General features: G+C 46.2%; 1 protein-coding gene across 2 annotated transcripts in view; it reads right to left on the bottom strand.

Annotated features, from left to right (window-relative positions):
• RIMKLB (ribosomal modification protein rimK like family member B) overlaps nucleotides 1-7,613 on the bottom strand; it is a 66,493-nt gene extending 58,880 nt beyond the window's left edge. Inside the window, exons 1-3 of one of the 2 annotated variants that reach the window (XM_055002273.1) lie at nucleotides 7,210-7,613; nucleotides 5,876-6,097; nucleotides 4,386-4,455 (exon numbers count right to left, since the gene is read on the bottom strand). The gene's annotated coding sequence lies outside the window, so the exon portion shown is untranslated. The remainder of the gene's footprint in view (nucleotides 1-4,385; nucleotides 4,456-5,875; nucleotides 6,098-7,209) is intronic. The other variant, XM_055002272.1, reaches the window with a different exon arrangement.
• Nucleotides 7,614-11,249: the final 3,636 nt, after the last annotated feature.

The following is an 11,249-nucleotide window of genomic DNA, read 5'->3' on the forward strand; positions in this document are numbered from 1 at the left end:
GGGGGGGGACCTATGGATCATGCCTTTCCCAAGGTTCAATCTCTCTGAAACTTGGGGGGGGGGGAGAGGACAGTGAGGACTATGTCCCCTGCAAATTTGGTAGGTATTGGACATTGGGAAGGCCAGTTTGTAGCCCCTCAAAGTAGCTTCCAGCAGACACTCGTTTTTGCCACTGTGAAGAGAAAATGACAGGAAAGGGGGGGGGCATGGATCATGCCTTTCCCGGGATTCAATAGAGCAGGCTAATTTTTAAGTTGATAATTTTGTATGGCCTGCGAATGAGGTTATAAATATCCCAATTGGCCCTTGGCAGAAAAAAGGTTCCCCACTCCTGCTATACAGCATAGGGTACAGCATTTTCTCTTTAGTATTGGGGGTATTTGCCATTTTGCTTGCAGAAAACCAAGACATTTATACTTCTAAATTGTATAAATATGTCAATTGGTACAATTTTATATGTTAATTACGTATTTTATGTTATAAATCATAACATTCCATGTAGTCAGTTCTTGCAGGCATATGTCCATGTTGTCTGCACAAATGTAAGCATGGTACTTCTGTATTATAGACTGGAATGCTAGGAGGGCTAAATGGATCACCAAGAGCACGGACACTATGTCTGCATGTCTCTGGACTCTAGAGGCCTTGGGCATTAAGCCCCAGGCAGTGAACACCCCAGCCTGACAGGTGACTTAACATTGTTCGCCTTTGGATAGGTAGGTAAGCTTCTTCGGTCACCACCTCTTTCTGTGTCTGACAGCGGAGCAGGTCTCATATCTTCAGATTTGATTATGATGTCTTAGCAGCATGGTAGTAGTTACCACTGTAGTGCTCTTGAGTACTCCCTAGTCCACAACACTACCTACTATCTATGCAGAAAATCACTGTTCCTTGCAAGCAGGTTCGCAACATCAGTCCGCAATCTTGGAGAACACTGATTCCTTTCTATGATCTTGTGACAGGAACAGACTCTCTTTGTCACACTTTTATTATGACTCAGAGGCATTGAATTCATTGAGATTGCGTAATTGGCCTTTCCTGGTTCTGCCTGAACCATCATTCACACAAATACTACAACCTTGCCTCTGGATGGTGACAGCAGAAGGGAATCATTCAAGTACAGGTGTACACTGAAGCTACCACGGGATCCATCAGCTGGGTACAGACCACCAGAACAGAGACAAGGCTAAATGACAGAGCCTTGAATTAGAAGTGTCACTGCTGGTGTGAGAATATGAGGGAATTCTGATGAGATAGTACAACTGGAACATGAAAATAAACTTTTCTCAGCTCCTCCCTGGGCCATGAATTCCCTGTTTGCAAGATTTCAGCACCACCTTTCAAATTCTGTGATACTCAAAGTATCTGTTTATAATTTTTAAGATACAATATTACTAACCAGTCCCCATTCTGGGATTGTGAAGAATGCTGAATACATTTCTGAAAATTTTTCCTGCAATAGCATAAAGTCTATTGCTTGTGAAGGAAAGGTGGGTTGATAGCACCCACTGCCAATGGATGAATGACTAGCTGAAATGACGTGGGAGAAGCTAGGTACCTGTCACAGGAGCAATGAAAGAACTATATGGAGTTAACAGCCATGTGTGTTGAAAAATGTAGCTGCCCTGTGGCATCAGTTCCATGGATAACACCTCCACAGGCCCTTTTAGGGGGGGGGAATCGGTGGGTTGGGGCTTTGTGGCAGGTGTGGGTCTGCATCAGGGATCTTCTGAAATCATGCCTGAACTTGAGGAACACTTTTTATGAACCAAAAGGCTGAAGAAGAAAATGTTTTGCGTACTGTTCTGGGAATAATGATATTTTTCAGATTACCCCAAAGAGCCATTTCCCATAAAGGAGAACGTGGTGAAGATACCAGCTGAAAGGTTTTCAAGGGATCATAGCTACAACATTGGAAAACTGCTTTTTCCCCTGAATAATGTTTCAGTTAACAGCTCAGATCTCTATGAAGGAAACTGTTTCATCATTTCCTGGAAAAAACACACTGAAGTTGGCTCGCTTTGTTCCTTAATTTGAAGCACACAATGTTAGATATTTCTCCAACAACTGAAATTCATGAATATATTTTGAAATACAGCTTGCTTTACAAAATATATATCTGCAAACCTTTATATTGAAGCAGAAGGCACTTTGGGGACACAAAAATCCCATAGAAAGCCCACCAAAAGCTTCATACAAAAGAGAGAAAAGAATATACAGGAAGGGTGGTGGTGGATAATGCCGTCAAGTCATAACTGACTTATGGCAACCCCGAGTGAGGCTTTCAAGGCAAGAGACTGACAGAGGTGGTTTGTCATTACATTGCCCTGCAACCCTGGTCTTCACTGCAGCTCTCCCATCCAATTACTAACCAAGACAAACCCTGCTTAGCTTCCGAGACCTAATGAGATCAGGCTTGCCTGGGCTATCCAGGGGAGGGCATACAAGAAGGGGAGGATATGGAATAATAAGTTTGGGTTACTTTGATTAAATCAAAAAATGAAAATGTTAGTCTTACCGCAGCAGCCTTAGTTACCTTTGAGAAGTGAAGCTATTTACAAATTTCCCTACAGAAATCTGGATGGTAGAAGCATGTGGTTGTCAAAGAGTACCAAACCCAAAGTGCACTGTGGTTAATAACCGCACAAGCTTCAATTTAAACCTACTGCACATTACACTAAAGATGCCTACTTGGGATCACTCAGATATTAGTTATCTACTATTACCACACTCAAAAACATTAAATAAAAATTGTCTTCCTCGTCTAAACCACACACATCTTGTTTAGCAAATTGTTGGTACATGAGATTCAAATGTACTAAGAGAGAATGAAACACGATCATTCAAATGAAAAGCAAGTAACTGTGTCACAAGCAAGTTAGTCTGTAAAGGTACAACTGCATTTGGCTTTACTGCTACTGTACATACACATACACTTTATGGAATGGCCGGCCTGATAAGGTTCAGGGAGAGTGGGAGCCCTCCTAACCTCATAGTTCTTGCAAACTATGCAAAAATGAATTATTCAGCAGGTCTTTTTACACAGGTAAGAAGGCTGTACTTTAACGGAATGGTTCGAAGAGATGGATTGGTAAAGGGACAGGGACTGCAGACTATACTACTACGTACTGTCCATGGTGGTATTCCTACTGGGCAGTTTCTGCATTGCTTAATGTCATGCTTAATTGCTTATGCTTGTTTCAGCACTGGTTTCAGCTCTGTACTGGATTTCTGCTCATTTATATTTGCATACCCCAGTGCATTGTTTACTGAATGTCCCAGCTGTTCATTATATTGATTTACACTGTGCACTCTGCCTTGAGTCCTTATGAGAAACATGGACTATAAACATGTAAAAAAATAAATTAAACTATCCGAACACTAAATACGAACTATGGTTGAACTGGCTGCCTTAAAAGTAGAGGTGAAGGTCCCAAGAGAAAAACCTGGAAAAATTCAGGGAAAAAAATCCTTGACCTTCTTGTGAGCATCTTGAGAGAGCAAAGGAAAAGACAACTACAAAATACTCTCCCTTTTGGAATGAGTGAAACATTTTAAAGATAAGGTGGGCAGTCTGCAATGCGTGCTCTCTCTCTCAGTATTGGGTATATTCACGACTTTGCCAGCAGAAAATTAAAGATTTATACTTTTTAACTGTCATAAAGATTCCAAGTAGCAACATCTTATATTCTAAGTGTTGTGGTTTTATTTTGCTAAAGCAGTAAAAATAAGTTTAGGCTTTGTAAAAATTTCAGGTTTTTCTGGATGTAAATTTCCCCCAATAGCGTCAACATTTCTGGAAATTTTACATTCCTTTTCGAAGATTCTCTTAACCCACTCTTTCCTATACTTAAAGATTTGTTAGCATTTTATCGTATAACTACTTTAAGGGAACAATGGAGAAACCAAACTGTGTGGCTCATTAAGTGCCCCCCAACCCCTTTAACTGATAATAAGGGAATAGTTTTCATACAAGTAGCCATGTTGGTCTGCTGTAGAACAGCAGGATTCAGGAGATGGAAGCTTTGACTCCTGAAAGCTTTGATACTGAAAATCTCCTTGGTTTCTCAGATGTCGCTGAACTAAAATCCTGCTGACAATAAGGGGAGGAACGGATCCAGGTCTACAATCTTGCTTGCTTCCACCGCAGCATGGGATTTTTGCTGCAAGCCATATGATTGAACAGATTTTACAAGGAACTGGCTGTAGAGCAGTCCCACTGTAATTAGTTGTTCAACTCCCCATCCCTTTACATTCACATGCCAACAGAACAGTAAGATCCATTTTCTGATTAAAAAATAAAGCATCCATTTTCCCCCAGATAAAAATGACAAATACTCTTTTTTCCCCCACCACTAAGGCTGTAAGCAATTTAGAAACCGTACACCACTTAGGAGGAGATCTACAGTATTTGCTCTGTAGTCGTGCATGTTCCTTCACTGTCTACAGAAAGATCTGGAATACAAAATAATGGAGAAGAATGGTAAAGAAATGATGCTCGTTTAACAAATGGGCCAGTCTCCAATTTCAAATTCGTAAATGGTTACCCAAACTAGTCCACTCATGGACCAAAGCAACTATTCTGAGTATGTTTTATCACTCAAAGGGACCCTGAATAAACTGATACTAATCCATGGTCAGACACTTTTGAAATGCCCAGGAATTTTAACAGGACTATGTGTATTGGGGGGGGGGGGGCAAGGTCACCCAGCACGCTTCCACGCTAGAGTGGGGATTCAAACCTGGGTCTCCCGAGAGCCTACAATAATACTCTAACCACTACCCCATGCTAGCTCTCATAAAGCCCCTAACCTCCTCATAAAGTTATCAACCGTAAGCCAGAATAATGGCTCTAGGGTGACATCATAATGTCTTAACTCGCCGTATTAAACCTGAACAGCCAAAAAGGCGGTTTTAAATGCCCAAAAAAATTGAAAAGGACCCTTCAACCATGAAATCATATGTACAGAATTAGAATAAAACTGACTGTTAAGTTTATTTATGTTACTAAATTATTATGTTATTTAATTGTCATGCAGTCAATGTATTTAATTGTCGTGCAATGAACCTAATGCAGTATCTATATCCCAAACCGCACCTTAGATGCTGAAAACCAGCCCAACCCTATGTTATCTTCCAAAGATTGTTCAATTGTGCTTCTTAGAAGACATAAAAAGAGTTTTTAATCAAAAGAACATAAACACAGCCAAGGAATTTTGAACAGCAGCTGTGTAAACTGTCTTTACTCTCTACATGCACTCCATTATACAAATAACCTTTCCAACTAGGTGATCAACCAGCCATTACTTTGAAGCTATCTATATTGTCTCTAGATAAGCTTGAGTTCTCTTTTATACTTGCAAATGATGCCATAGTCTGGGAAGAAAACTATTCCAGCAACAGCAGAAACAAAACACTCCTCACCCTTCACCTCCCTCCCTCCCCATTGTGTGCTTTCCTCCTTAAGAGAAAACAACCAACTGATTTTTTTTTTTTTTTTGCTTTTGCCCATTTCTGCAACCCATGAAAGGGTTTGAGCTGCAACGGCAAAGGGGAGCCTATCAGTTCTTGTCTCCTTAGGAGATGAGGAAGTTACTCTCCACCCAGCCAGCCTGTATCTTTTCTATTGTGTGCTCCTTTTCTGCATGTGCCAGCTGGTTCCAGATTTGCAGCACAAACCCATAATCCTCAACTGTTAACGCACCAGACACACACACACACACACCACTTTCTCAATGCTCACCACAGACAGTCAGCAGCCCCTAGTCCCTTCCCCACCCCCATTCACAATCTCTAAGCAAGACTCTCCACCAGATCATGAGGTTGGGGGAAGGAAAGAGAACTGAGAGACTTGGATAAATGAATGACGACTTACCAGACACTTGGCAGTAGAAGCAGCAGTATTAGGGGCTGTTGCTTTAATTCCTCTTCATGAGGGGATATCTTTCAAAGGCCTTCAATGTTCTCCCCTCCCTTTCTTCAGCACCTTCTTGAGAACAATCAAGTCCTCAGTGCCCTTCTGCTCGAGGAGCGGTGTCATGTGAACTGCATTCTCAGGGTACCCCAATATGTGGTGCCTAACTGCTGCCCTGGAAAACTAAAGCAATTGAGGACAGGGAATTAGCATTCCTGCTCCTTCCACAGAACAGTGATTGAAAAAAACCAGAAAAATCTTGACATCTACTGAGGGTTAAATCTTCAAACTATAGAAGGTTCCTTGAGAGTTTCATCTTCTTCAGATCTGGGCCCCTAAAAAGGCTGCTTCTGATACCGCCAGTATCTAGCAAAAGAAAGCAAGCCAGCATTTAAAGCATAGGTGGGAGACAGTGATGCATGGTGGAACCTTTTAGAATCCCCAATTTCAGTCTTCAGTTACAAGAGTACCTTGCCAGAAGAAATACACCATGCTGGGCATTTTTTTAAGGCATATGAAATAGAAAAATGTGACTGAAGAGTTTTAAGAAAACGGCTTTGCATTCTACACAAGGCTTTAAATGAAACCAAACCCAATTTTATTCTAGTTTCCTTTCCCTACAATAAACAATGTCTAAAGCTGGGCGGGGGAAGGGGGAGCCTCACATCATGAATTTTACACCCCTTTCACTTCCACAGTGCAATCAGTTGAACTACTGCAGCGTTAGAAAAGAGCAAGAATCCAGTAGCACCATAAGACTACCACCAATGTTGTTAAGTCTTGTACGTGCTACTGGACTCCTGGCATCTAAGGAAGCGAGTTGTAACGCATGAGAGCTCCTACCCTACCACAAATTTTGTTAGTCTTTTACGTGCTACTGGGTATCTGAAGAAGAGAACTGTGACTCACGAAAGCTCCTGCCCTACCACAAATTTCGTTAAGTCTTATAGGTGCTACTGGACTCTTGCTCTTTTCCACTGCTAGAGACAGACTCACACGGCTCCCCATCTTGATCTGCTGCAGCGTGTTCTGTTTGCAGAGCACGATGCAAGGAGACAGCAGTTTCAGGGGCCACAGACCGGGGGGGGGGGGGGGGTTTGTTTAAAAAAAAGCTCTTTCCTTTCAGCACACACGTTCAGAAATGACTAGAAGCCCTTCCCACCGCGGGAGTTTTACACGTCACCACAAATGTCGGAGCATCTGCACCGAGACAAAGCCGGCCCCCGCACCAGCTGCGCGCCCCAGGAGACGACCCCCCCCACACACACACACACACCACCACCACCACCACTAACCTGTCGGGCTGCTCCGGGGCTTCCTCCGGCGGCCGAGGCGAGCCCTCCCTCCGCCAGAGACTACGAGGCCAGGCTCGGGGGAGGACCCCGACTGGGGGGCCCGCGGATGCCCGGCGACGAGGAGGCAGAAGGCGAAGTCGCGCCAGAAAGGGGGCCAGCCGCTCCTCGCCCCCCGCGCGTGCGCACGGGTCGCCCCCGCCGCCTCAAGGGAGCCCCGGGGGGAGAAGAGGGGCGCGGGGGAGGGGGGGAGAGACGGGCGCGCGCTCCCCTCAGCGGAGACAGCGAGGGCGGGAACGGGGCCTCCACCCCGCCCGCGTCGCTCACAGAAGCAGGGCGAAGGGATGCGGGGGGGAGAGAACGGAGGCGCCCAGCGCGGCGGGTGTCTCGCGCGTCGGAGCGAGGGAGGGAGGGAGCGAGGGGGTGTGGCGGGCGGGGGCGCGCGCACGTCGGCCCTCCTCCGGCCAATCCGCCTCACAGAGCGGGAAAGGCGCGCCTGTGCTTTTCCCTCCCTCGGAGCGCGGGCCGCGCGCCGCCGCCTCTCAGGCGCCTCTCGTGGGGGGGAGGGGGGTTCCGCCCGCCAACCGTCGTTCTCCGCCCGCCCGCCCGGGGTCCGGCCGGACGCGCCCCTCAGGCCCCACCTCACTGGAGCGGCCCCGGCCCCGGCCCCGCAGGCGGCGGGAGAGAGAAAGCGCATCGCCTCACCGGCCGCGGGCCTCTCGGGAGGGGCGTCGCAGCTCCTCAGGCGACGCCCGAGACCTGGCGGGTTTAGCGTTGCCAACCTCCAGGAGAAGCCTGTGAATCTGGAATTACGACTAATCTCCAGGCTCCTGAGATACCCTGGAGAAAATGGCAGCTCCCGAGGGGGACTTTTATGGCGTTATACCCCGCTGAGCTCCCTCTCCACCCCAAACCCGGCCTTCCCAAGGCTCTGAACCCAGAATCTCCATGGATTCCCCAACCTGGACTTGACATCCCAAGTTGGAAGTCAGTTGTGTGGAGTTCAGAATGGCTAACTCTGAGGGAAGTGAGCTGTGGCTCCCGAAAGCTCATACCCTACCACCAATTCTGTTAGTCTTATAGGTGCTACGGGACTCTTGGTATCTGAAGTTAGTTGTGACTCAGGAAAGATCATACCCTACCATCAATTTTGTTAGTCTTACAGGTGCTACTGGACTTTTGGTATCGGAAGATGTTAGTTGTGTGACTCACAACTCACTTTCTTGTTCTTTTCTACTGCTACAGACCTACATGGCTACCCATCTTGATCTATCTCTGAGAGAAGAAGTGTGTTTAGGGTCATAGCCCATTTTCACAGGCGTAATTGCCAAGTGGAAGGAAGGTTAGTAGTCAAAAGGGGGGGGGATTTGTCAGTCCAAGGTTGGCTACTCAAAAGTGGACAACCTTTTGCCACAGAAGACAACGAAGAAAGGAATGCCCCCTTTGACCTCCTTGTCCTCCCTCTGTTCAGGCCAAGCTAATGGAAGAGGGGTGCTCTGGCGGGCAACACACAGAATACAACAAATCTGCAGAAGGCAGGAGTGGTCAGGAGAAAAGGCCCATTTGTTGAGGAGACCAAGCCTATGACTTGTCCATCACCATGCTTGGGACAGTCCTGTCCATCTAGTTGCGTGGAGCTGTAGCTCAGTGAGTCACAGTGCTGGCTTAGAGCACAAAATAATAATAACATTCAATTTATATACTGCCCTTCAGGATGATGTAATGGCCACTCAGCGCGGTTTACAAAGTGTGTTATTATCCCCATAACAATCACCGTGTGAGGTGGGTGGGGCTGAGAGCTCCAAAAAGCTGTGACTAGCCCAAGGTCACCCAGCTGGCTTCAAGTGGAAGAGTGGGGAATCAAACTCAGCTCTCCAGATTAGAATCCCACCACTCTTAACTACTACACCATGGTCACCATCTCCTAAAATGTTCTACAGCTGTTGTAGGCCTCGTCTCAAGCCCACTTCCCAAAGCCAGCTTTGCCCAAGTAAGGTGGTACAAGGCCAGAAAAGTAGGGTTCCTCAAAGTATTCTTTGCTATTCATTTATTGATTGATTCAGTTTTTACACCGCTTCTCTTCAATTAAGTCCTGGAAGCAGAAACAAATACAAAAGTATAATATACAATAAAATCACAATAAAACAACAGCCTAACAGATATTAAAACATTTACAGCCCAACTGTTCTCTTGGCTGAAGGAATGCTGCCTCGGATTTATCCCCTGCTGCTGCCAGTGTGCTCTGACTGGCTGAGGAATTTGCTGGAATCCTATGTTTCCTTGGAATTGCACAGCAAGCGGAAATGAGGCTGTCTTTTTCATCTTTGTTGTCCAGTGGCTGTGTAAGCTGCCATTTTATATTTCCTCTGATGGAGGAGGGTGAGATTTTACCTATTGGAACATAGGATCAGGTTGAAGCCAGTTCCTCTGCTTTTCCACTCTCATATCCCCATCCCATTTCTGGCTAGTATCACTCTCACAAATGTATGAGTAACATTTAAATTACATAGTTAAGTAACAATGTTGTAACCTGCCTGCCTCCTTTAACTTTGATTTTGGACTTTATATAAGATTTAGTCCAAATCTTATCCTTGTCTGGTTAGCTTAACTTGAAACACACATGAAGCTGCCTTACTGTGAATCAGACAATTGCTCCATCAAAATCAATATTGTGACATAAATGACATAAATAAGATTGTATTTAATATTTATATAGTGCTTTCTTCACATTGTCTATCATAACATAAAATTCTGAAGTGGCCCTGACCTGTATGGATGCTTATATCTGAGGACTAGGACTGCTTCAGAGCATGCTGCAGTCTTCTACAGCCTTGGGGAACCCCCCAGAGTTGCAGAAAAATTTAATACAAAACGGGGTGTGTAAAACACTGCCCTGCTCTATGTGTCTGCGTATTCCTCTGATGAGCCCTGGACCAGCCACAGGAACCACACAGCCACTGGGTGCTCCAAATGACACAGCTGATTGAAAAGATGGGCTGGTTGAAATGGGTATGTCGCCACCAGAGGTACCAGACCTATTGAATCTGCCAGTCCTCACCTCTCCTGGGTCCAAGCGCCACCATAGTGATCCAGTAGACGCTCTAGTAGAGCCACCTTAGGTCACAAGAATGGATGCTGTGTGGCACCCAATTCCCTGGCCACATCACCTGTGAGCTGCCCAGGGCCTCACCATCAGAGAGGTGCCTAGCCAGAGCTCAAGTGTGCAGGATCTGAAGCCGCCAGCCAGTGCTGGAGAGCATGAGGCCCTGCCATCTCTAGCCAGCACTGGGGTACATGTGGCCCTGCTGCCCAAATCCCAACATGACAAGCCAGTACTGTGTGACCGGTCCACGTCGTGCAGAAGGCCCAGGCCTGCACACTGGCCTGGAGGTAGCAAGGCAGCAGCAGTCACAAAAAGAAGGAAACAGGTAAAGTTGATGGGGGGGGGGTTGAGGAAACTGGGTGAGGGGGAAGGGTGGGGAATAAACTATCATAGAAGGATCTGCAGGTGAGCAAGAGCAAGGAAGAAGCTGTTGGGGGGGCAGGAACGGTAGAATCCATGGAAAGGGAGGAGAGGGAGGGCTGAATCTTTGGAAAGGTGGGGAGAAGCAGGATGGGCTCTTTGGAAAGGGAGGGAGAAAGAACAGGATAAGATCTTGGGGTGGGGAGAAAGAGGGCAAAATCTTGGGAGGGGGGAGAAAGGAATAGTGTAGAATTTGGGGGAAAGGAGGGAGAAAGGAATGGGAGGCTCTTAGGGAGAGCAGAAAGGAACAGGAAATGATCTTTTGTGGGAAAAGCTAAGGCAGGGGAAATGGGTTTCCCCCTCTCTGCAACTCCCTGCCCCACCCCAACGTCACCTCTGCTGCCACTCTCTCAGCGTTGCAAGACCTGGCACAGTTCCTGCCACCCCCCAACATCATCCCAGCACAATCCACAAAATTTTGTTGTACATCCCCTCTTGTAATTTTGTAAGAACTTAGTATAACAGGACTGATCCTGAAAAAAAGGAAATTTAGAAGACCTTCTGATACCCTACCTTGCTG

Source organism: Eublepharis macularius, chromosome 18 (genome assembly GCF_028583425.1).
Source record: "Eublepharis macularius isolate TG4126 chromosome 18, MPM_Emac_v1.0, whole genome shotgun sequence".
Taxonomy (NCBI): domain Eukaryota; kingdom Metazoa; phylum Chordata; class Lepidosauria; order Squamata; family Eublepharidae; genus Eublepharis; species Eublepharis macularius.